This window comes from Pelophylax lessonae (assembly GCF_965119305.1).
Source record: "Pelophylax lessonae genome assembly, chromosome: 9".
NCBI lineage: Eukaryota > Metazoa > Chordata > Amphibia > Anura > Ranidae > Pelophylax > Pelophylax lessonae.
The window spans coordinates 176499802-176527413 of NC_138776.1; positions in this window are offsets into that span (position 1 = coordinate 176499802).

Consider the following 27612-nt stretch of genomic DNA (forward strand, 5'->3'; position numbering starts at 1 on the left):
TCCCGTCCACAGCGCTGGAGAGAGATCAGCCTCAGACAAGTGTTGGGGGAGGCTGGGGAGGCTGCTGCACCTAGAAGGCTTTTACATTCATGTATAGAATGCATGAAGGTAAAAAAAAAAAAACCTTGAGATCCAGATCGCTCCTGGTACAGACAGCTTGAATCTGAGACTAGAGTGTGTATGAACCTATCCAAATTACTGGAATATCTGGAGGACCATGTCAGGTTGCTCAATAGATCCTGCACCAATTATTCTATGAGAATATTTCAGGAAGGCAATGAAGCTAGTACTGGTTCCAGAATTTTAACACATGAGGTGCTGACCAATAGACAAAGGGCAGGATCCCAGAATGGTAGTGCATGAGTCCAAAAGCAAGGCACAGAATTTGTTTAAGGGATGCAAATAGAGATGGGCCCAGGCACACCCGGGACCCCAGCCACAACCCACCCATCTGACCCCACCAGGAAGCCGACACCGCACACCACCAATCACAGGTGGTGAGACACCCCCAACCCACGCAGCTTCGGACAGGGAAATGCCCCGCTACCCACGACCAGCGATGTTGGTCAGGACCCAGGACCCTGAATACGCCCGATGCCTACCCCCAGATGGGAACATTAATTATCTTTGATGCCCACCAAGCCAGAAAGTGTCCCAGGTGAAGGGAGGCAATACAAATTTTGTATTTTTCCATGGAAAACTTGCATCTGAAAACAGCCTTCTTAAGTTTTAAGATGCATACCAGATAATGCCCCCATGGGCTCTTGGACAGTGAACTGTTTGCCACCACAATTGGGGCAGAAGCACCTTAACCCAGAAAACCTTTAGAAGATATGCAGAGACCACAAATGGAGAAAAGACGCTTCTTAACAATTAGAAGGAGAATCTGTCCCCGGAAGGCCATGCAGGCTACTTCTTCCAGCTGAGGAAATATTTATAGCAACTTTCTTATTTAGAACCTGCTCTGATTTCTTATCTGGCTCCTCTGGTTCTTCTCCACTCATGATAAACTTACCTATCTTAAGGAGAATGGCCAGCAGGGGCAAAGCCCTAGGCTGAACATAAAGTACCAGCTTATCCTCTCGGTTCTTCCTTTTCAGCAGTTGGCCTGCTCTCTGCTGAGGGAGGCTTTGTGCAGTTGGTAGCAACAGTATAGGAATGCAGCTTGAGGTATTCTCAATAACTTGGATATGGTAACTTCACCCAGGCCCACAGCAATCCTTTGCAGCTACAGATAGTGGGCAGGAGAGCTTCCGTCTACCCCTTTAGGGCAATCTTGACACACTCTTTATCTTGAAAAGGCAATCTCATTCAGGCTCATAGCAATCCTTTGTGGCTATGAATTGTGGGGTGGAAGACCTTCTCTCACCCTCTTTAACCACTTAAGCCCAGGAGGATTTGGCTGCTCAAAGACCAGGGCCTATTTTGCGATTCGGCACTGCGTGACTTTAACGGACAATTGCGCGGTCATACAATGCTTTACCTAAACTAAATTGATGTCCTTTTTTTCCCACAAACAGAGCTTTCTTTTGGTGGTATTTGATCACCTGTGCTAGTTTTATTTTTTGCGCTATAAACAAAAAAAGAGTGACAATTTTGAAAAAATAACAATATTTTTCCCATTTTTTATATGAAATTCCCCCAAAAAATGTAAAAATCAAATTTTTTTATGATTTTAGGCCAATTTTTTTTCTGCTACATATTTTTGGTAAAAAAAAAAAAAAATCGCAATAAGCGTATTTTGATTGGTTTGCGTATTTTTATTGCGTTTACTAACTACGGGAAAGATTTATGTCATTTTTATTGTTTTTTTTTTTTTTACTAGAAATGGCGGCGATTTGCAAATTTTTTTTTGTGGGACTGCGACATTGCGGCGGACAGATCGGACCCTTGACTGACATTTTTGACACTTTTGGGGGGTACCAGTGACATTACTACAGTAATCAGTGCTATAAATATGCACTGTTACTGTCAAAATGACACTGGCAGGGAAGTGGTTAACTTTATTGGTGATCAGTGGGTTAAATGTATACCTAGGGGCGTGTTTTTAACTGTGGGGGGGGGGCGTGGCTAGTGATGTAACCACAGAGACATACGATCCTACATAGCAGGATTGTACAGTCTCTGCAGTTACATTAGAGAGAATGACAGATGGCTGTGTTTACATCAGCCGTCTGCCTTTCTCCCTCTCCAGCGGGAGATCGCGAGTGGCCCTCGGACATCGGAGCCGCCCTACAGGCTCCTGGGCGAGCGACGTAGATCTACGTCGGTTTGCCCAGGAGCGGCTGACTGCCGCAGTAAATATACTGACGGTGGTCGGCAAGTGGTTAAGGCAATGTTGACACATAATTTAATTTGTAAATTAAAGCCAAGAGTGAGATCAGTATGCACCTGAATGAACTCTTTTAGCAGCATGATGACCCTTACTTATAGGAATGGTGTGGATCTTTGTTATGCAGTGAGCTCATAGTGCAGGGCAGCTGGAACACTGACATTTAGTCAGGTATAATAATAATGCCACCCTGAGACATGAGTACGGACGTACACTATCTATTCGCTAGGCAGCAGGAAATTGCCCTTGATGCAGGGTTTGCAGCTATGAGGGTGCTGGCATGCTATCCTATCATGTGAATGCCCTATCTGGAAGCCACTGGGTCTTTAACCCTATGTTCCTCAACTCTTCTGCCTGCCTCCTACTCCTGGCAAACTTCTCACCTTGCCCACTTCCAAGATGGTCTCCAGGTAGTCTTGTCCAACTCCAAGATGGCCACTGGGGGAATACTTGCCCAAATCAACCTGGCTTTGCTGGAGCACTGGGAACCATTGGCTAGTGACTAGTGACGAGGGAGCAGGGCCGAGTCCTACTGTCTGTGCCAATGGACGCAGCAGTGGGGCTCAAGAACGAGCACGCACGAGTGCCCCCATGGGAAGTGGTTTCCTGTGGGGGCTCTGGACTGAAAGGACGAGCCAAGAGTGCCGGCGGGGGATCAAAGAGGAGGTTTGCAGGCACTCTGTGCAATTCCATTGCACAGAGCAGGTAAGTATATTCAAAAAACGAGTGTATTCAAAAATGCCGTTTTCGGCGTTTTGAATACATGGAAGTGTAGTGGAGGGGTCTAGGGTCCTTTAGACCCTCAATCCCTCCATAAAGAGTACCTGTCACTGCATATTGCTGTCACAAGGGAAGTTTACATTGCTTGTGACAGCAATAAAAGTGATCAGATTTATTTATTTTTTTTTAAAACCTGTGTTAAAGTAAAAAAAAATAAATAAATAAATAGAAAAAAAAAAATATTTTAGCCGCCCCCATCGCCGTTAGCTCACGCACGAAAGAAAACATATATATAGAAGTCGCGCCGCGAATGAAATCGCTGTTCAAACCACACATGTGAGGTATCGCCGCGATCACCAGAGCGTGCGCAATAATTTTTAAAAAAGAGCTACACTCTAACTCTAAACTGGTAACCGTTTTTTTTACATTTTTTAAAGCGTCGCCTATTGAGATTTCTATTGACCGTAGTTTGTCGCCATTCCACGGGTGTGCACAATTTTAAACCGCAACATGTTGGGTATCTATTTACTCGGCGTGACATCATCTTTTACAATATACCAAAAAAAAGTTTAAATGCAGTGAAATGTGATTTTCCGTAATTTTTCCCCAAAAAATGGCGTTTTAAAGACCGCTGCGCAAATACCACGTGACAAAAAATATTGCAATGACCGCCATTTTATTCTCCAGAGTCTTTGCTAAAATATATATATATATATAATGTTTGGGGGTTCTAAGTAATTTTCTAGCAAAAAAAATACTGATTTTAACTTGTAAACAAAAAGTGTCAAAAATAGGTCTGGTGGGTAAGTGGTTAAGAAACAAGCAGCAGTATAGCTTGGTCAAAGAACATTTATTGAACATTGATTAGAACAATATGCAAAAAATCCCCACACCTTAACCACAAATCAATAAAACGAGTATGACACATTGTCAAATACTTAAAATAAAGGCCCAGGCTCACATGCACACTTTCATTCACACCCTGTTCTGGGCAGTGGGGGATGGTAGAGAATCATGGAGGTGGTGGAAGACCCCCCACACCCTTGTCAGCAGCTGATACAGTTTTTTTTTTATTAACCATTATAATGCTTTAACCACTTAACGACCGCCCACCGCAGATTTACTGCGGCAGGCAGCCGCTCCTGGGCAAAGCGATGTAGGTCTACATTGCTCGCTCTCAGGAGGCTAGGGGCCGAGCGCGCACCGCCGGCTGTGCACTCCAGCCCACGCTCATCGTGGAAGCCGATGCGTGTGCGGCTCTGATTGCCGCCTGACACCCGCGATCGTTCCTCGCCGAGAGAGAAGGACGGTCAGCTTTTGTAAACACAGCCGACCGTCATTCTCCCTGAAATGATCACAGAGATCATATGATCCTTCTATATAGGATCACTATGGTCATTTCAGAAGCCACCCCCCCCCCCCCACAGTTAGGATCACTCCCCTAGGCTCATATTTAACCCCTTGATCACCTGGGACATGGGATGAGGGGGATGCGACTGGAGTAGGAGGAGGACATTAGACTGGAGGAAGAAGAGGGCATGGCATGGATGAGATGTGGCTGGAGGAGGACATGGGATGGAGGAGGAGGACAAAGGATGGAGAAGGAGGAGGACATGGGATGAAGGAGATGGGACTGGAGGAGGAGGAGGAGGAGGATGTGGAATGGAGGAGATGGGATTGGAGAAGGAGGAGATGAAATTGGAGGAGGAGGTGTTGGGACTAGAGGAAGGATATATTAGGTTGCAAGAGTGTTAAAAGAAAAGTGGGTGCACTGAAGTACACGTTTGGACAGCCAGTGGGTGGACTCAGTGGGACGGCCAGTGGGCAGGCCCTAGGGAATGTTGGCTGGGGCAGGCCTAAAGCTGTGTAGTTAGCCCCAAAATTTCAGATGACTGCCCTGAGCCCGACATGTATTATTAACCTGAGCCTAGCCTAGTCCTTCGCTGGGAAAAATGCATATCATACTATCACAGTGGTTAATTTAGTATTCTAAAATATGCAAAGAAAAGATCTCCCCATTTTTCTACATCAGTAAAAGGTTGGATCTTTGTCTGATGTTCATGGCTACCTTTACCACACGTCCAACACACAGACAACATTGGCAGAGGAACTAGGCCGGCCATACAGGGTTCGAATCTCGTTCAGTTCAGCAAGAACCGACTCAGATCCGGACCATTAATGGGCAGGCTAAATGTACCAAGTTGATTGATCAATTAACTTGGGTACAACCAGCCTGACGGATTTTCTTCTCCCGTGGTTGCAGGAAAGAAATTTGCACCATATATGGCCTGCCATAAGGATTCATTTGCAGAAGTAGAGGGCATTCATTTTACTATCGCATAAGGATGAGCTCTAAAAGGGAACTAAACTTTTCTTGGAAACTAGTAGGTGACCTGTACACATATTGATAAGATAATATTACCACATGCCCATTAAAGGGCAAATAATTAGTTACCAAAAAACTTGGCTGATGTAAATAGACAAAGCTAACAGTGACGTTTTAAATTATAGATAGCGTGAGATATTTACTCAGACCTGACTTCCTGTCCTATAAGCATACAGCAAGCCTCTTTTGAGGTTTTTCTTCTGAAGAACTGACTCATAATGGCCCTCGTAGCTCCGGGCCAGGACCAGATTCCTTATAACAAACAGGCTATGGCCTAAGGAAGCAGGGCTCCAAGGGGTCTTTCTGTCCCTATCTTTGTCATACTTTATTTGGCAATGAATTCTGATTTTCTCAATGTGTTACCAATGCTAGCTAGTTGACAGGGTTAGGCTGAAAAGGCAACACAAGACAGTTTGTCTCTGGGAACAGGAAGAATAAATCTAGCCCTGGGTTAGGCCAAAAAACAGACCAAAGGCCAAGGACATAATGGAGTTCAGAGAAGTGATCTTTTTCTAATATTCATGACAAAAGAAGGGTTTTTTTTTTTTTTACTTTAGAATCATTTTATTTGTCAATTCTGACATGATGCCTTGTGCTGCCTGCTAATAATAATTAGGCTTATCAAACTTCCTAGTCTTCTTGGAGAGAAGTTAAGGCCCTGTGCACAGCCTGACCCTAAGATAAAAGGTGTTCTACAGGGACCCAAGGACTAAGATGAAGTCATACAAGGAAAGTTACATTCTTCACAGAGTGCCTGTATTTCAGCACTGTTGTTACCTAGGGCACTTCGTAGACCAGGTTGGGTTTATATGACACTTCAATTAAATTAAATTCAATTATTCAATTAAATAACTAGTGATGTATCATAATCCGTGATGTGTGTAGCACCATTAAATGCTTTTGATTTTTTTTTCCATTTTTTTTTAGAAAACAGCCTCTACCAGTTCCATTGCTCTGGTTAAAAAAAAGTCAATAAAAATGCTTAGTTTGGAAAAAGACAAACTCACAGAGAATGTTGTCAATTAGAAGCAAAAGCCTCAGCCTTTGCATTTACATTCGGAGAACCAAGTACAAAGCTCACCCATCTCACCCATCCTTGTAAATATACTGGCTGTATTATTTTAGCCCCTTTCTGACCAAAGCCCATTAACGCCTACATTTTCAGACCAAACTAAGCAGAATAAATTAATTTACATACTTGGATAGGGAATGGCTCCTGCTAGGTTTGCTCTCCTGTCTTAGTCCCTTCAGGGACATTTCTCATAATTTCCTGTCCCAGAGACACAGTAGGAAGTATTAGGATATCTCCAAAGCATGGTGTTCCCCATTGAAAGATTTACCCTCACCTCATGTTCTGGTGCAACATTTTGGATTTCCCATCACTTTATATCTTGGTGAAAATAGTCAACAGTGCAATTAGAGAGGGTATATCTAACCAACAGGGACACTGACAGCGATAATAACTTGACTATTCTCTAATCTTTCTCTACTCTAACCCAAAAAAAGTTTGCCCTTACATACATACTGGTAAGCTATAATATTTTACACTTTTGTTTTTGGGATACCTTTTAATATATAGTAGCTTGGCATGGCTTAACGCTGCTGTGTGTGTCTATGGACACACCTAGCTTTGCACAGGACCCGATGGGAGTGTGCATGCATGGGTGCCTCCGTAGCACCATGCTTGCTACAGGAGGCACCCAAAGGAGTATGGAGCCTACAGAGCAGGTTATACCTCTTTTTTTAGACTTATTTGTCACTTTAACTGCCACTAGACATACATTAATGCAAATAGACATAAAAAACGTAAGATATTTAAATAGTAAACCTTTTAAATAACATTTTAAAATATATGTTTATTAACCACTTCTGTACCTACTGTATACCCTTCGAGATCCAGAGTTTTTTTTTCCTGTTTCGGGGATGCCTTTGTTCCAAATCTTATATTGTTAATATTCATATGTAATTTGCTTACTAGGCCTAATGCACAAGTAAGTCTGAAGCGACAAGGGTAATTTTTACCAATCAGACTTTTCTATTTATTTTCCCATACTGCACTGCATAAATAGAATGCCTGTTTTCTGTGAAGTAGGTGAATATATGAATAGATAAGTGACTGAATTAACAAATCAGTTTAATGTCTACCATAAAAACACAAAATGATGGAGGATTAAGAGCATAAATGGAAATAAGAGAAAAACAAATCAGAAAAGTAAAACGCCGTAGAAGACTGAAGAGAAAGAAAAAGAATATAAAGGTGACTTATCAGGAGTGGACTGTCCCGGAGGAAGATCTTTCCCCACGTACCTAAATGGTCTAATTGTCTCAAGGTTTTTTTTTTTGTTTTTTTTCCTTTCCTCCTAAAACTTGAGGTCAGTGATTCACAGACTGGACCCAGGTGAACACCACACATTCTACATTCATAATGGCTGTACCTACATGTCTGGAGCTCCCTGGGGTGAGGTTAGGAAGATATAAGTAACATTAAGTATTAGGAGAGACTGGTATTGGAAATAATGAGCACTAATCCTGCAGCCCATGGTCAGATGATAGCCAGGGATGTATCCATTCAAATATAATCAATATAAGGAAGAAGCGCTCAGGCACCACAGATCAATTTGAATTATCAATTTTTAATAGTGGTACTGGGTTCCACTTGCAATTAGGAGAGAGTACAGTTGAAATCACTCCAGAGGGTTCAGAAAGTAACTTGCAGATATAAGATGATACCCTGTCATCTGAAAAACCTTCATCCATCAGCACTTAAGCACCATGTGGGCATTGTAATCCCACAGCTCCTGGTAGTTCCCATCCTGTTGCCTGTGCACGCTCTATAGCTGGCCTTTTAGTCAAAGATCTGAAAGGAAGGGTGCCCCCACATTGGGCACAGTTGAACCGAACAGTCCCCAAGTTTGATTGTCTCTCCTCCCCACTCACACTTTTCTTTAAATTAAGTGTTCCTGGGACACTTATGTCATCCAGTCTACAATGATCTTTGCTTCTGAACTCAGTGATTTATGGAGAGCTCTGTGCTCAGGCACTGTTTGCTCTCATACCGAATGGGAACTGTTTTGGACCACATGTAAACCATGCCTGGGACCTCCTCTTCCATGTGGTCCAAGTGCACAGTGCACTTAACCATTACCAAGCACTGTCCGGAGCACTCACACTAACCAAACTTTTGAAGTAATACAGACACTTGTTATGGGTGCTCCTCGATACACATTCAAGAGCTAATAGTCTGAACTTTTCTATCACCGTGAGCAGAGAGGTAGCAGCTTGGACCAAACAAGGTCCACATACCCCAATACTTTCACCCCAGATTTACATCCTAGAAGGAAAATGTATTCCACTTTATATCTATGTAAACCAATTTTCACTTTTATTGGTCCGGCCCTATCAGACACATATTAGACTTTTACTCTACATTGTAGATATTTCCTTATACCACAAATGAAAAGTAATGAGATATCTCATTCATGTTCAATTTTCTTGTACAATTTTCTGTTAGATTTACCAAAATATAATAGGAGGTAAAAACTAAACAACACTTTTAACTGTATCCTATAAGGCAGGCCTTTGCACTGTATAGTTGAAGGTATATCTAAAGAAAATTGTACAGAAAAATCTATGGCCAGCCTTAACAGAGGTTCTAACCCTTTCCCCATTTTATACAAGGCTCACAACTAGATGTCTGCTTTACCCAGGAATCTATCCACCCCGAGACCTTACGTTTCCACCGAATAAGACCCCATTCACACCAGCACGACTTGTCAGTCATCTTGTCAGCCTGACAAGTCGCGCTCCCTCGCGGTCCATTGACTGCTATAGGACCCGTTCTAATAGGAGCGACACAAGCCGCTCCGATTTAGAAAAAGGGTCCTGTACTACTTCGGGGCGACCTCGGAGCGACTTGCATAGACTTCCATTATGTGAAGTCCCTACAAGTCGCTCCGAAGTCGTGGTGCATGGGAATGCACAAGTCGCCCCGAAGTAGTAAGGAGTCGTGCCGCCCCAATGTGAACCGAGCCTAAAGGTCCTGGGAGAAAGTAGAAATGTATTGTTAACATACATTTTTATTGTAATCAGATCATCTTCTGTAAAGTCCAGGATGCCCCAAATCCAGGCACACTTAGTTAGGAAATCTCAACTTCCCTGCAACCCAGAGTTCAAGCATATCTTCCCACCAACTGTTGGGGACACCCACTGAGACCCCAATACTGCTTTGTTGGATTCTGGTGGCTCAGTGACTTTCTCTATAGCAACTGAGTCTACTAGAATGGTAAGCCAGGGCTCCATACTGGAATTAAGTTGTACATAAACTAGTGATCGCCCGAGATCGTTTTTTTTAATGCCGATACCGATATTTTGGTCATCGGATATCAGTATCGGCCAATATTGGCCGATATTTCCGTACATGTATTTTTTTTTTTTCACAGGTACTGTTGTGGAGGGATCTGGGGGTCTAAAAGACCCCAAACCCCTCCTCTGCACTTAAAAGCATTCAAAATGCCAAGTTTGGCTGTTTTGAATGCTGTCATTTTTTTTAATTTGGCGCTGAGTACCCGGAAGTGATGTCATGATCAGAGCTGAATGCGGCTTTGATTGGGTCTTCTTTTCGGCGGCCGTGCAGGTAGGATGCCCGGGTCTCCCGGTGGGACAGGAGACGCGGGCGAGCCGCGGAAGGCGGCTGGAGGGGGGGGGCGTCCCCTCCCGCTCCTCGTAATGACAGCCGAGCGGCTTCTCAGGTGCATCGGTTGTCATTACAAGACAGCCGACTGTCGGCTATGGTCGCCGGTACCGGGGTGATGCCTCTAGCTGAAGGCATCACTCCGATACATGCACTTTCCCTAAATATCAGCAATATCGGTGCCTCAGGGGTAACCTCAGGGGCCGATTCTGATATATCGGGGAAAGTGCATATCGGCCCCCGATATATCGGCGTTGACGATAATCGGTCGATCCCTAATATAAACCCCAACAATAAAATTCTCTCGCTTCCTCCTGTTTGGTTTGATAAATATACCATTAAAAACTTCCAAAGCTGCCTTGTTATTAGTTACCTTGTTCCCAGCTATGTCTGTTGATTATAGAACATCCTCCATGTTAGAAGAAAAAAAGATCAGGCGTTGATCTATTGTCCTATCCTAGGGTTACAACACAGCTCCTCTATATATATACATATATATAATACGGTGAGTGGGCATCACCGTATGGCAGGAAACGTGTTACAGGCAAGTTTACAAGGTAAAATATAGAGGGGGAAAAAAAGCCTGAATAAAAGAAAAGTAATGCAGACACCACATATAAAGTCTAGTAAACTGCAAAATATTAGTTTTTTTATTCTTCGGGTTAAGATGCATTTAGAGTCTAGTTGAATGTGACACTTTTTTAGTGCATCCTGAAACACATAAAAAATGGTTCTAGCAGATTTAAATATGCTTACAGGTGCCTTATGCTGCCTGCTACTATGCAGTATTAAGGTTTTCATGAAAAAATAATTAGCAAATTGTTATCCAAACACAAATTTTTAATCTAGTTCGCAGGGGAGTCCTCAAAGGAGACCACCTAAGGCCATCTTTGGTGGCCTGCTCTGTCCCACAAAGCATCCAACTGTTGTGTAATCTGGCAGAAATTAAAGCTATTGTATAGCCAGTGCCAAGAGACTTTATGGATCCTACAGTAAATTTGACTAACTGGGCTAGAAATTTCAAAAACATATTGCTCCCCCTAGTGAATGCAGACAACAGCACATTCACAGCTAATTCCATGCCTATGCATTATATTTATTTACTACGTGTATGTTGGGTAAATAGCTCACTATTTTGGTCTGATACTATAATAATGCAAAACAGCAGTTCTGGATGGAACATTGACCACTGAAGCATACATGAAGGACTAACAAGACTCTTCCTACTAATCATACAGTACATGTATAAGGAACAAGTCCTTTGACTTTTGGACTAGTAATAAAAATAATGACATGTATGTACCTTGCATCTTGGGCAATTCCATACCTCGCTATTTTAACCACTTAAGCCCCGGAAGATTTTACCCCCTTCCTGACCAGGGGGTATTTTGCGATTCGGCACTGCGTGACTTTAACGGACAATTGCACGCTGTACCCAAATGAAATTGACGTCCTTTTTTCTCACAAACAGAGCTTTCTTTTGGTGGTATTTGATCACCTGTGCGATTTTTTGATCATGCGCAATAAACAAAAAAAAAAAACGACAATTTTGCAAAAATAACAATATTTTTCAAATTCTTTTATATGAAATTCCCCCCCCCCCCCCAAAAAAAAAGTAAAAATCTAAATTTTTTAACATTTTAGGCCAATTTGTTTTCTGCTACATATGTTTGGTAAAAAGAAATCGCAATAAGTGTATTTTGATTGGTTTGCGCAAAAGTTATTGCGTTTACTAACTAAGGGAAAGATTTTTGTTATTTTTATTGTTTTTTTTTAACAAGTAATGGCGGTGATCTGCGATTTCTTTTGTGGGAATGCGACATTGTGGCGGACAGATCGGACCCTTGACTGACATTTTTGACACTTTTGGGGGTACCAGTGACAATACTACAGTAATCAGTGCTATACATATGCACTCTTACTGTAAAAATGACACTGGCAGGGAAGGGGTTAACTTTATTGGAGAAGGAGGGATTAAGTGTGTCCCTAGGGGCGTGATTCTAACTGTTATGGGATGTGGTTTTTCATGTAACAGCAGAGATCTACGATCCTACATAGCAGGACCGTATGATCTCTGCTGTTACACAAGGGAGAATGACAGGTGGCTTTGTTTACATTAGCTGCCTGCCTTTCTCCCTCTGTAACGGATGATCACGAGTGACCGGCGGACATCGGGTCCGCCAGTCACACGCGTGGGGATCACAGTGAGCGAGCGGGGGCGGGAGCGCGCCTCCGGCGGCGCACGCTCACCCCCTATTGGCTCGCAGGCAAGTGACGTACCCATACGTCACTTTGCCTGCACGGGGCTGACCGCCGCAGTATATGTACTTTCGGCGGTCGGGAATCGGTTAAATGGGCAAACAAGAGAACATTTCAAGGCCAGATCTCTGGTGAAGTAGTGAAGCATCGTGATCTAAATAGGGCTGTCCAGCTAATGACCTACAGGCCTTCCTCCACAGTCAGTGGGCTGTAACACAGTTGGCTGAGGGGATGATAGACCCCTGCCTGGCTCTTTGTAGGTCTGTGAGTTGGGGAATATGAACCACCAAGCCATTTCATACAGAGCAGATCTGTTGAAGCTGTGTCCTGCTCGGGCAGCTAACACAGACACAGTGGTTGACAGTGCTCCTGCTTCAACAGCCTACAAAACAAAGAAACCGGGGGAGGAAGGTTCCACAGAAGCCATGGAACTGGGGGAAGAAGGCAGGTGGGCCAAGGAGATAGTAGAGGTAGGATGAGGGGGAAGGCCAAGTAGCTGATGGAGGAAGTCATCAGGGGGACCAGGGAGATGGGGGATAAAGGCTGCAGCGGGTATGGCACTGCTTACAGCTCACAGCTCATCTGTCAGAATGCTTACTGGAACAGAAAGACTAGGCATTCCTGCCAGTAAATTACATGGTCAATGTGCATAAGTGCTAAATGCCCTATTTAGGGAAAGGGGCTATGAATGATAACTGTTGAATGATCTTCAGCTATCTGTGATCCTTGTTCCTGTGGTCCCTAATTCCGTACTACTTGACTATCTGTTACCAGCTCGGCTTGTTCCTGGACTTCTCTCTGCCCGATGCTTGATCATGACTTGCGCTTTTTGTTAAGGTCCTGCTTTCACCTGATCCTCCGAGTATGACGTTGGCCTGGCTCCTGACCTTTCTTCTGTTTGCTGCTGTACCACTTACCTATGCATGACCCCAACTTACCTCCAGACCACATCTCTCATTCTGGTTGCTTACCTGTGCATGACCCTGACTCTGTTCTTGGACAACAGCTCTTCTTCCTACTCATGCATTGTCTCCACACTGCTGATTCCCAGACCTTCCTCACTAGTCCTGACCTGAACTCTAATGCAATACAGACTGTCAGTTTAGGTTCCTCTAGGGCAGTGATGGTGAACCTTGGCACTCCAGATGTTTTGGAACTACATTTCCCATGATGCTCACCTACACTGCAGAGTGCATGAGCATCATGGGAAATGTAGTTCCAAAACATCTGGGGTGCCAAGGTTCGCCATCACTGCTCTAGGGGTATCTCTGAGACTTCTATTGCCTGGACACTGTCTCTGCTGACATTGTCAAAGCAACTATATTAACTTGTTCCCCTGCACTCATGCTACTTTGTGCCTTATATGCTTGTCATGTTGTTTATGTTGAACCTTTTTTATCAAAGCATATAATTTGTTTAGAATTCTAGTGCAACTTACTTTAAGGGCTCTTTCACACGGGTGATCCGATCAGATCCGCCTGTCAGTATTTTAGGCGGATCTGATGGGATCCTCCATGCAGCTCTATGGGGCAGCGGATGTCAGCGGAGACACCTCCACTGACACCCACTGCAGAGGCGTAACTAGAACCTTCAGGGCCCTGATGCAAGAAACCGTGAAGGGCCCCTCAGACCCCTGGCCCTTACCTTCAAGCCCAGGGCTCTTCCCACTAATCCTGGGGCTCTTTGCACTCGTTGCATGGCCTTTTATTACGGTCCCGCAGCAGGATTCTTTCACAAGTTCTGCAGTGGGCTACCCTTCCTGCAATCTTGTGGGCCCCCTTCCTGCAATCTTGGGGCCTCCCCACAGTGGTGCAATGCCAGGGTCCGGTCGCAAGTGTGACCCTTTCGATCCTGGAAGTTTACCCACTGGTTTGCTACCGGGCCCCCTGGAGCATGGGGCCCGGTAGCGATTGCAACCCCTGCAACCCCTGTAGTTACGCCCCTGACCCACTGCCATCCGTATCAGATCCTGTCCGTGAAATCTGGACGGATGGAAACCCTATTTTTCCATCCGTTCAGGGATCGGATCGGATGAGAGCGGACAGGCGGTCCACTCTCATCCGATCCCCCATAGACAGCAGCGGGGGCTGTGACACCTCCCTCTCCGCACTGCAAGCGGAGACGGAGCTGTCATCCGCCGGCTCAGCGGGAATCGGCGGATCGATCCCCGCTGAGCAGCACGGATCCGCCTACGGAGGCGGACCGTGTGAAAGAGCCCTAATACAGGAAATATAAGAACACACATATATAAAGTATATATACAGTGCCTTGAAAAAGTATGCATATCCCTTGAAATGTTCCACATTTTGTCATGTTATAATTAAAAAAGTAAATGTATTTTATTCAGATTCTATGTAATAGACTAACACAAAATTGACACATAATTGTGAAGTGGAAGGAAAATGATAAATGTTTTTCAAATGTTTTTACAAATAATTATCAGAAAAGTGTGGTATGCATTTGTATTCAGTACTTTGTAGAACCACCTTTCGCTGCAATTACAGCTGCAAGTGGTGGTGGGTATGTTTCTACCAGCTTTGCATATCTAGAGAATAACATTTTTGCCCATTCTTCTTTGAAAAATAGCTCAAGCTCTGTCAGATTGGATGGAGAGCGTCTGTGAACAGATATTTTCAAGTTTTGCCACAGATTTTTAATTGGATTTAGGTCTGGACTTTGACTTCTATCTAATGAATATGCTTTGATCTAGACCAGGCATGTCCAACCTGCGGCAATGCGGCCCACTGCCCCCTGACAATTTTTTTTTTTATTTGCTGGGGAGGAAGGAAGTCGAGTCGGGGGCACGGCCACAGTGGTTTACAACTAACTGTAGACAGAGGCCGCCTTAGAGGGGAGGGGGCGAGCGCCGCCAGATTACAAACAGAGGGGGGGATCTCCTGCTTACCTGGAGGCCGCTGTCATACGAAGCCCCGCCTCCTTGACTGGCTCCTGTGATAGACGGCACATTGGTGACGTCTATCATAGGAGCCGGTCCAGGAGGCAGGACTTCGTATGACAGCGGTTGCCGGGTAAGCGGGAGTTCCCCACTCTGTGTAATCCAGCGGCTCTACTCTATCTTCATTGCAGACTGCATTGGATGGGCACGCACTGGTGAGGCTGCATTGGATGGGCATCTACTGGTGAGGCTACATTGGATGTGCACTGATCAGGCTGCATTGGATGGGCATGCACTGGTGAAGCTGCATTGGATGGGCACACACTGGGCTGCAAGTGCTGTGCGATCTCCCAGCTGCTGCGGGAGACTTAAGGTGTCTGCAGTCAGTGACGGAGCCGCTGCTTCCTGTATAGTTCTGGCTCTGTCACAGGCGGAGTGATATGAAATGCACCCCTCCTCCACCTGTGACAGGAGCCATACAGGAAGCAGCGGCTCTGCTCTCTACTGAAGCCGCTGCTTCCTCCAGCAGTACCCACATGACCAGCAGTACCCGCCAGCAGTCTACAAAATCAGTAGAAAAGGTATGTGCATTAGCGTGCGTAAATTGTTGCAATATGTTTTTTAATAACTAGTTGTGTTTTGTCATAATATGTCATGTCCATGATCATACATGTATGAATAAGGAAATTACATTTTCTGGCTGTCTAAGTCATATGTGCTAGGAGTGCAACTAGCCTCCAGCACATAACTGTAAGTATCCCAGCATGTGCAGTGTTTCTGACTCTAACCACCACGCCCACTTCAGGGATTTGAAGTGGTCATGGTGGTTAGAGTGTTCCTTAAATAACTCTCAGAAGAAGTAAACCTCTGTATACTGATTCCATTTTATTTGATCGTCCTCTAATTGTGTTAAATTAGTGCTGGGGGGGGGGGGGGGGGGGCGGCGGCGCAGGAAGGGCACGGCAGCGTTTTATTGCTTATCTACCTTAACTATAGTATATATTTTATATGCGGCCCGAGAAATTTTCTCTACACTCAATGAGGCCCAGAGATGCCAAAAGGTTGGACACCCATGACCTAAACCATTGTATCCCTGACTGTATATAAACAAGGTATTCTGCATAGGCTACAGAATAGTAGTGGGTTGTATTGTCAGCTGTAAATGAGTCGGGGCACATATATTAGCGTGATCATAGATGTTTATTGAAAAAATAAAAATGTATCAATATACAACCGTGCAAGTTACAAATTGTGTTAAACCAGTAGAGACAACAAGAAACAAGACGAACATAACATGTAGAAAATAATAACAAAACCGGCCGGTGCACAATGGTAAAGGTATCAAGAGTATAATAACAAATATATTCCAACAATTGTAATGGAGTAGGATATTCTTGATAGACTCCTGGGGCGGTGCGGATCCGTTTATGATGGCTGAGTTAGTGCACAAATGTGCCGTGGGATCAATCCAAAAAATAAGTGGATAATGTACTCAGTCATGCATGGGAGGGGGGGAGGGGAAGAACAAAAGTAGGTGATGGCTGCAGCGGTATGAGAGATGGTAGTTGGGGGAGGGTGTTGCAGTATGTAACTGCGGGATGATCGTATAATGTGCATCAATCAAGTGTGGGGATTTTGGGCAGAGATGTGACAGGGATGCCTGTTTCTCATACGGCAATGGTGCCGTTTCTTCACCCCTCCTGTGGCTTAAATAGGTTGATGCTAGAATGTCTCTCCTACTGCAGCAGGATGGATGGGTGGATGTCTGTTGTGAGGTATCTTGCTGTTAAAGGGGACTTGTGCAGAGCCCAGGGAGACTAGTATAGCAACTGGTGTGGCCCTTACTGAAGTAATAACATACCGCATGTGGGGTAGTGGCGGGTGCTGAGCCGGTTGCGTGTGTCTATAGCTCTGACAGTCGTGTGGCTGTTTCTTCACCCCGAGAGTGAACAGTACCTTTATGCTGTGATACTTCGTTGGTTATCCTCTAGTCGTGTGTCACATTCTGGTGGCGGTTGCTTCCGGTCATCCGCAATAGCGTTGTGGGTGGCTTGCATTCTCCGCGGGATCCGCCGCCTGAAAGGAGGTGTGGAGAGTGCGCCACCGGGCTGGTGACATCTCTGCCCAAAATCCCCACATTTGATTGATGCACATTATACGATTGGTCCTACGACCATCCCGCAGTTACATACTGCAACACCCTCCCCCAACTACCATCTCTCATACCGCTGCAGCCATCACCTACATGTGGCTTTTTGTTCTTCCCCTCCCCCCTCCCATGCATGACTGAGTACATTATTCACTTATTTTTTGGATTGATCCCACGGAACATTTGTGCACTAACTCAGCCATCATAAACGGATCAGCACCGCCCCAGGAGTCTATCAAGAATATCCTACTCCATTACGATTGTTGGAATATATTTGTTATTATACTCTTGATACCTTTAGCGCCCATTAAGACTGGCGCGACAGGACTTGCTGGGGCCACCTGTGAAGTCGCGGTGCACAGCGTGCATTGCGACCTCGGCGCGACTTCATATAATTGAAGTCAATGCAAGTCGCCTCCAGGTCGCCCCAAAGTAGTACAGGACCCTTTTTCTAAGTCGGAGCGACTTGTGTCGCTTCTATTAGAACGGGTCCTGTACTATTCAATGGGGAGCGACCGACCGCGACTTGTCAGGCGCGCTAGTGTGAATGGACCCTTACCATTGTGCACCGGCCGGTTTTGTTATTATTTGTCTACATGTTATGTTCATCTTGTTTCTTGTTGTCTCTACTGGTTTAACACAATTTGTAACTTGCACAATTGTATATTGATACATTTTTATTTTTTCAATAAACATCTATGATCACGCTAATATATGTGCCCTGACTCATTTACAGCTGACAATACAACCCACTACTATTCTGTAGCCTATGCAGAATACCTTGTTTATATGCTAGTTTTGGTTTAGTCGGCAACCCACACACACACATAGGGGCATGTTCATAGATCCCATCTAATTACTCCAAACAGCCACTTTTAATATCCCTGACTGGATCTTTAGGGTCATTGTCCTGCTGGAAGGCAAACCTTTGCCCCAGTCTCAAGTCTTTTGCAGACTCTAACAGGTTTTCTTCAAAGATTTCCCTGTATTTGGCTCCATCCATCTTCCCATCAACTCTGACCAGATTCCCTGTCCCTGCTGAAGAAAAGCATCCCCACAACATAATTCTGCCACCACCACCACCATGTTTCACGATGGGGATGGTGTGTTCAGGGTGATGTGCAGTGTTAGTTTTCCGCCACACTGCATTTTGCTTAAAGGCCAAAAAGTGCAATTTTGGTCTCATCTGACCAGAACACCTTATTCCACATGTTTGCCGTGTCCCCAAAATGGTTTCTGGCAACCTGCAAATGGGACTTCTTATGGCTTTCTTTCAACAATGCCTTTCTTCTTGCCACTTTTCCATAAAGGCCAGATTTGTGGAGTGCGCGACTAATAGTTGTCCTGTGGAAAGATTCTCCCACCTGAGTTGTAAGATCTCTGCAGCTCCTCCAGAGTTACCATGAACCTCTTGGCTACTTCTCTGATTAATGTTCTCTCTACCCCCCCCAGGCCACTCAGGTTAGGTGGACAGCCATGTCTTGATAGGTTTGCGGTAGTGCCATACTCTTTCCATTTTCGGATGATGGATTGAGCAGTGCTTCGTGAGATGTTCAAAGCTTGGGTTATTTTATAACCTAACCCTGCTTTAAATTTCTCCGTAACGTTATCCCTGACCTGTCTGGTGTGTTCCTTGGCCTTCATGATGCTATTTGTTCACCAATATTCTCTAACAAACCTCTGAGGGCTTCACAGAACAGCTGTATTTATACTGAGATGAAATTACACAAAGGTGAACACTATTTACTAATTAGCTGACTTCTAAAGGCAATTGGTTCCACTAGATTTTAGTTAGGGGTATCAGAGAAAACGGGGCTAAAAACAAATGATTGCCACGCTTTTCAGATATTTATTTGTAAACAAAAAAATTGAAAACCATTTATCATTTTCCTTCCAATTCACGATTATGTGCCACTTTGTGTTGGTCTATCATATAAAATCCCAGGTAAATACATTACGTTTTTGGTTGTAACATGACAAAATGTGGAAAATTTCAAGGGGTATGAATATTTTTTCAAGTCGCTACATATTTATATATATATATATTTTTTTTTTTTTTTTTTAATCTACAGTAGGATCATGATACAGTAGGATCATGTTTTGTATTACCCTCGAGCACCCCCATGTGACAGACAGGAAACAATTCTCCAGCTTACGCTCAAACAGTACACTGCATGTGTGAACTTTAAACCTACTACATTGAAATGGGATAGATGATATTTTAGGCAACACTGACCTTCTTTGTCGCATGTATGGTCAGAATGCTACTAAAACAGGACAATGTAACTATATAACTTGCATTTACAGGTATTAAGGTGTATGCAAAAGGATAGGCAGGCACACATGCTTTCAACTCAACTCTAAAGTATTTAGAAATACTAAGAAATACAACTGCTTTGATAGCTTCCTTCTGGGATCAGCCCCTTACTGTGTTTTTATTAAGTAAAATATAAAAGATCAGCCTGCTGTAAATAACCTTAATATGTGTTAATGCTTTAACAACCTTGTCTCTATACCTAGTTTGTAATATGTGCCCATGCCATTATATCCCAGGTTTACCTAGAAGATGTATGTATTGTGGATATAAGTGTGTATATATGTATGTATATACAGTGCCTTGCGAAAGTATTCGGCCCCCTTGAACTTTGCGACCTTTTGCCACATTTCAGGCTTCAAACCTAAAGATATAAAACTGTATAGGTATGCGATTCCCAAAAAACTTTTAGCTCGGTTTAGCCATCATCCCGAAGAAATATTTTGAAAGGGGGTTGGTGCCACAGGTCAAGGTATGGGACTTTATGGGCTAACACATTAGTTCATAAGTTTAAATATAGTTTTCATAAAATGTATTAAGATGTTTAAATAACATACAAAGTTTGATGAATATATTTGGAGAAAACAAAGAGTATAATACATAGGGTGTATGGGTTATAGACCCATAGGTGGTAGTGAGATAAAGTAAGGAAGAGGTGACATGTTGGTATGGTGACAATGGTATATCTCTCTATTTGTCCACGCTTCTTGTATGGCGTCGGATCTATAGGGAGAGTGTTCAGGTTTTCCTACGCGTTTCGGCAAGATGCCTTTATCAAGGAATTATGTCAACCATATCTGTGGATATAGTAGGTAATAGGATAAGTAATAGGATAAGTATTACTTGCTTGGGAAATCTTTTTGTATCCAAATCCGGTTTTAAACTTCTCCACAACAGTATCTCGGACCTGCCTGGTGTGTTCCTTGTTCTTCATGATGCTTTCTGCGCTTTAAACGGACCTCTAAGACTATCACAGTGCAGGTGCATTTATACGGAGGCTTGATTACACACAGGTGGATTCTATTTATCATCATTAGTCATTTAGGTCAACATTGGATCATTCAGAGATCCTCACTGAACTTCTGGAGAGTTTGCTGCACTGAAAGTAAAGGGGCTGAATAATTTTGCACGCCCAATTTTTCAGTTTTTTATTTGTTAAAAAAGTTTGAAATATCCAATAAATTTCGTTCCACTTGTGTCCCACTTGTTGTTGATTCTTCACAAGAAATTACAGTTTTATATCTTTATGTTTGAAGCCTGAAATGTGGCAAAAGGTCGAAAAGTTCAAGGGGGCTGAATATTTTCACAAGGCACTGTATATACCCATACTCTGTATGTATGTGGGGTTGACCAGACAAGCTTTATTTTATACATCAAAGATCTCTGCTATGTTAACTTTATGTAACAGGCAAATACCTTACCTTGGTATATGTGGGCCAACCAGTTTATGGTTGGTTATCCAATTAAATTATTCAAAGGACATTATTTACAAGGTTACCTCCAAGGGGTTGTAAAATGCAGGTTGGATTTCAAAAGAGTTAAGGATTCATAAGGTAAGTTAAATGTTTGTCATTGTTTTTGGTAAATTAACATTTCAAAGGGTAAATTGTTTACCTATTTAAGGGTGATAAAGACTGTGATTTTCTCATAAACAATACAAGAAGTATCTAATGATGGTAATTAGACTGAAGGGGTCTTCATGGGAAATGGCATTCAAAGGGTAACTTGTTTAACTGGTAAACACGATAGTGGCCTTAACCAACTACCGACCATATACCTTACATATACGCTGGGAATGTGGCACTGTTGCGCCAGATCACAGGCACTTTGGGGTAGAGGGGCACGCACGCGCACTGGCAGCGGCCCACTCTCGCTGTGATTATACAGTCAGCGGGGAATACATAGAGCCTGTGTTCCTGCAACCAGGGACAAGGATCCATGTCTTCCCCTAGTAAAAGCACCATTTACACTGTACAAAAACACAGCCTAGGCACACAGTTAACCCTTTGATCGCCCCTGATGTTAACCCTTTCCCAGCCAGTGTCATAGTACAGTGGAAGTGCATATTTTAGCACTGATCACTATTGGTGTCACTGGTTCCCAAAAAAAGTGTCAAAAATGTCAGTTAAGCCCCGTACACACGTACCGATTGTCGGCCGTAAATATTCGGCCGACGACCGATCGGCTGATTGTAGGCTTGTTAGTGTGATGCTTCCTACAGCGCATTTTCGGCCGAACAGAATCTGTCATGCAGACTTTAAAATTTTTGTTGGCTGTCATCAGAACGGCCGATTGTTCACCAGTCAGTACAGATTTCGGCCGACAGACAGCAGATTAGCAAGACTGGGCATGCTCAGAAAAGAAAAAAGACAAGGAAAGTTAACCATCACATGACATCACTTCTGCAGTCGGCTGTTGTTGGTCGACAAAATTCGTGTGCAGTCTTTTGCAGTTTTCAACAGACACGACAGCCCTGGACAAAAGACGGCCGATCGTTCGGCCGACGATCAGTACGTGTGTACGGGGCTTTAGTGTCTGATTTGTCACCGCATTATTGCAGTCCTACTAAAAGTTACTGATTACCGCCATTAGTAAAAATTATACAATTCCATAAATATTTCCCATAGTTTGTAGAAGCTATAATTTTTGCGCAAACCAATCAATATAGGCTTACTGGGATTTTTTGTTACCAAAATATGTAGCAAAATACATATTGGCCTAAGTTGATTTAGAAATTATATTTTTTTCATCTTTTTATTGGACATATTTTTTTTTTACAGAAAGCAAAAAATATATATATTTTTTTTTTTCAAAAGTTTCGGTCTTTTTATGTTTATAGCACAAAAAATAAAAACCACAGGAGGTGATCAAATAGAACCAAAAGAAAGCTCTATTTGTGGGGGGAAAGAGGGACACAAATTTTATTTGGGTACAGCGTTGCATGACCGCGCAATTGTCAGTTAAAATAACGCAGTGCCCTATCGCAATAAATGGCCTGGTCAGGAAGGGGGTGTAAATCCTCCAGAGGTCAAGTGGTTAATTGTTATTTCCAGTAATACAAGTAGGGTCTTTTTTGTCTTGTTTAAGAACAATATCAAAAATATTTGATCAGCCAATAAGAAACCACTCCAGTTTCAGGCACTAGTATTTCAGGAGGAAGTTTTAGCTGTTAAAATGGTAATTTTGAAGCACAGGGTTAAAAGATAATACACATTATTTCATGCATTGAAGCTACCTTGGGTGCATATTATAGATTGGACATACAGCGGATAAAATAAGTATTGAACAGGTCACCATTTTTCTAGATAAATATATTTCTAAAGGTGCTTTTGACATGAAATTTTCACCACATGTTGGTAACTACCCCTGTAATACAAACCTACAAAGAAACCAAAACAAATAGGTTCAGAAATTAGGTTATGTGTAATAAAATAGAATGACACAGGGAAAAAATATTGAACACAAAGAAAGGGAGGTGCACAAAGACATGGTAAGCCAAGACACGAGCTGAAATATATCAGTAATTAGAAAGCAATCCTGCCCCTTGTAAGTGAAAATTAATATCAGCTGGTTCAGTCTCAACTGATGGCCTATAAAAAAGGTGTCTCATTACCAAGGTGTCACACAAGAAACATTGTATAATGGATAAAAGCAAAGACCTCTCTCAAGAACTTTAAAAAACCATATTGTTGCAAAACATACTGATGGCATTTGTTACAAAAAGGATTTCTAAACTTCTTAATGTTCCAGTGAGCACTGTTGGGGACATAACCAAGAAGTGGAAAGAACATGGTTTCACCATAAACCTGGTCCAGGTGCTCCTCGTATGATTTCTGACAGAGGAGTGAAAAGATATGTCAAAAGAGTTGTCCAAGAGCCAAGGACCACTTGTGGAGAGCTTCAGAAAGACCTGAATTTAGCAGGTACAATTGTTTCAGAGAAAACTATAAGTAATGCACTTAACCGACTTGTATGAGCGCTCACCACACAAGACCTAATTGCTCAAGAAAAAGCATGTTGAAGTTTGTTCAAAGTTTGCTGCACAACCTTTTGATAAGCCTGTGAAATACCAGGAGAATATAGTCTGCTCAGATGAGACCAAAATTAAACACTTTGGATGCCATAATACACATCACGGTTGGAGGTGAAAAGGCACTGCACATCACCCTGAAAAACACCATACCAACAGTGAAGTTTGAAGGTGGGAACATCATAATGTGGGGCTGTTTTTTAGCATACGGTACTGGCAAACTTCATTTCATAGAAGGAAGGATGAATGGAAAAATGTACCAAGACATTCTTAATAAAAATCTGCTGCCGTCTCCCAGGATGATGAAAATGAAACGATGGTGGACATTTCAGCAAGACAATGATGAGACAAAACACAAAGCCAAGGAAACTCAATTGGTTTCAAAGAAAGAAAATAAGTCTGCTAGAATGGTCCAGCCAATCACCTGACTTGAATCCAATAGAAAATCTATTGAAAGAACTAAAGATCAGAGTTCATAGAAGAGGCCCATGGAACCTGCAAGACTTGTAGACTGTTTGTGTGGAAGAACGGGCCAAAATCACACCTGAGCAATGCATGCGACTACTTTCTCCATACAGGAGGCGTTATGAAGCTGCCATTACCAACAAAAGATTTTGTATGAAGTATTAAATGAATTTCAGTTAGCATGTTTAATACTTTTCCCCTATGTCATTCCATTTTATTACACATAACTTAACCACTTAAGCCCCGGAAGATTTTACCCCCTTCCTGACCAGGGCCTATTTTGCGATTCGGCACTGCGTGATTTTAATGGACAATTGCGTGGTCGTGCGACGCTGTATCTAAACTAATTTGACGCCCTTTTTTTCCCACAAACAGAGCTTTCTTTTGGTGGTATTTGATCACCTGTGCGATTTTTTGATCACGCGCTATAAACAAAAAAAGAGCGTAAATTTTGCAAAAATAACAATATTTTTCACATTTTTTTTATGAAATTCCCCAAAAAAAAAGTAAAAATCAAAATTTTTTAACATTTTAGGCCAATTTGTTTTATGCTAAAAAAACAAAAATCGCAAAAAGCGTATTTTGATTGGTTAGCGCAAAAGTTATTGCATTTACTAACAAAGGGAAAGATTTTTGTCGTTTATTTTTTTAACGCGTAATGGCGGCGATCTGCGATTTTTTTTGCGGGACTGCGACATTGCGGCTGACAGATCGGACCCTTGACTGACATTTTTGACACTTTTGGGGTTACCAGTGACATTACTACAGTAATCAGTGCTATACATATGCACTGTTACTGTAAAAAAGACACTGGCAGTGAAGGGGTTAACTTTTTTTAAGAGGGAGGGGTTAAGTGTGTCCCTAGGGGCGTGTTTCTAACTGTGATTGGCTGTGGCTTGATGTGTAAGAACAGTGATCAACGGTTCTACATAGTAGAACCGTATGATCACCATTCTTACACAGGGGAGAATGACAGGCGGCTTTGTTTACATTAGCCGCCTGCTTTTCTCCTGGTGTAACGGACGATCGCGAGTGACGTTTACTAACAAAGGGAAAGATTTTTGTCGTTTATTTTTTTAACACGTAATAGCGGCGATCTGCGATTTTTTTTGCGGGACTGCGACATTGCGGCGGACAGATCGGACCCTTGACTGACATTTTTGGGGTTACCAGTGACATTACTACAGTAATCAGTGCTATACATATGCACTGTTACTGTAAAAAAGACACTGGCAGTGAAGGGGTTAACTTTTTTTTGAGAGGGAGGGGTTAAGTGTGTCCCTAGGGGCGTGTTTCTAACTGTGATTGGCTGTGGCTTGATGTGTAAGAACAGTGATCAACAGTTCTACATAGTAGAACCGTATGATCACCATTCTTACACAGGGGAGAATGACAGGCGGCTTTGTTTACATTAGCCGCCTGCTTTTCTCCTGGTGTAACGGACGATCGCGAGTGACCGGCGGACATCGGGTCCGCCAGGCAAACGCGCGGGGGTGTGGCCGTGAACGCGCTCGCTCCCTAGAGCCTCACAGGCTAGCGACGTAGCCCTACGTCGCTTTGCCTATGAGGGGCTGACCGCCACCGTAAATAGTCGTGCGGCGGTCGGCAAGCGGTTAAGTTAGAATTTATTGTGCCTGGGTAATAGTTAGGCAGGCAATTTCTCTCTCTCTTTCTTATTCTTTCCCCTTTAGTTTAGTTCTCAGGCATGTTTCAGTCCAATAGCTGCCCTACCTGTACACAAGGTGCTTTCTTACTTGTTGTGTGGTTTTGTTTTCATATGGGTTTCTGCATACTGCAGAAGAGACGACATTCGCAGAGACTCTCGGTTTATTACATTGTTCATTAACATGTAGAGCCTGTTTTTGTACATGTCATGCAGCATATTGTATGTCTGCAGAGAACATTTATTCTGTTCTCTTTTATTTTGAAAGAGAGTTGGGTTTTTAAAAAGTATGTAAACCCAAAATGTCATATTGCTGATATGTGCCTGCTGTAACATGTACTTTTATGAGAAAGTATCCTGTTCTCTTTGTATTTCTTCCTTTGTGTGAAATCCCGGGTGCCCCTGCCAGTCCCTCTGCTTTACTTTTAGAAACAGACCACACTAAGCTCTCCTCCAATGAGCAGACTTGTCCTAAAACCCCCCCTCTCTGAACAGCCATTCACTGGGGAGCTCAGTGTGCTGCTGTTTCTCCTCCCTCCAGTTCTTATGCTGCTGTGAATATAGGAAATGTGATAATTTATTAAAAAAAAAAAAAGGATTCATAAAGTTTTTTTTATATCTATGCACAATTGTTTTGCCTTTTATTTCTATTTTAACAGCTTGCCGACCGCTGCAAGTACATATACTGCGGCGGTCAGCCCCGTGCAGGCAAAGTGACGTATGGGTACGTCACTCGCCTGCGAGACAAAGGTTGGCGAGCGCACGCCGCCAGAGGCACGCTCCCGCCCCCGCTCGTTCACGGCCACACCCCCGTGCGTGTGCCTGGCGGACTCGATATCTGACGGTCACTCGCGATCGTCTGTTACAGAGGGAGAAAGGCAGGCGGCTAATGTAAACAAAGCCGCCTGTCATTCTCCCCTGTGTAAGTGCAGAGATCATACGGTCCTGCTATGCAGGATCGTATATCTCTGTAGTTACACAACAAGCCACATCCCATAACAGTTAGAAGCACGCCCCTAGGGACACACTTAACCCCTCCTTCTCCAATAAAGTTAACCCCTTCCCTGCCAGTGTCTTTTTTACAGTAACAGTGCATATGTATAGCACTGATTACTGTAGTAATGTCACTGGTACCCCCAAAAGTGTCAAAAATGTCAGTCAAGGGTCCGATTTGTCTGCCGCAATGTCGCAGTCCCGCAAAAAAAAAAAAAAAAAATCGCAGATCTCTGCCATTACTCGTTAAAAAAAAAACCAACAAAAATCTTTCCCTTAGTTAGTAAACGCAATAACTTTTGCGCAAACCAATCAAAATGCGCTTATTGCGATTTTTTTTACCAAACATATGTAGCAGAAAACAAATTGGCCAAGAATGTAAAAAAATTTTGATTTTTAAATTTTTTTATGGGAATTTCATATAAAAAAAATGTGAAAAATATTGTTATTTTTGCAAAATTGTCGCTTTTTTTGTTTATAGTGCATGATCAAAAAAAATTGCACAGGTGATCAAATACCACCAAAAGAAAGCTCCGTTTGTGAGAAAAAAAGGACGTCAAATTAGTTTAGGTACAGCATCGCACGACCGCGCAATTGTCCGTTAAAGTCACGCAGTGCCGAATCGCAAAATAGGGCCTGTTTAGGAAGGGGGTAAAATCTTCCGAGGCTTAAGTGGTTATATTGGATGGTACTAACTTTGTGGAAAAAATTAATC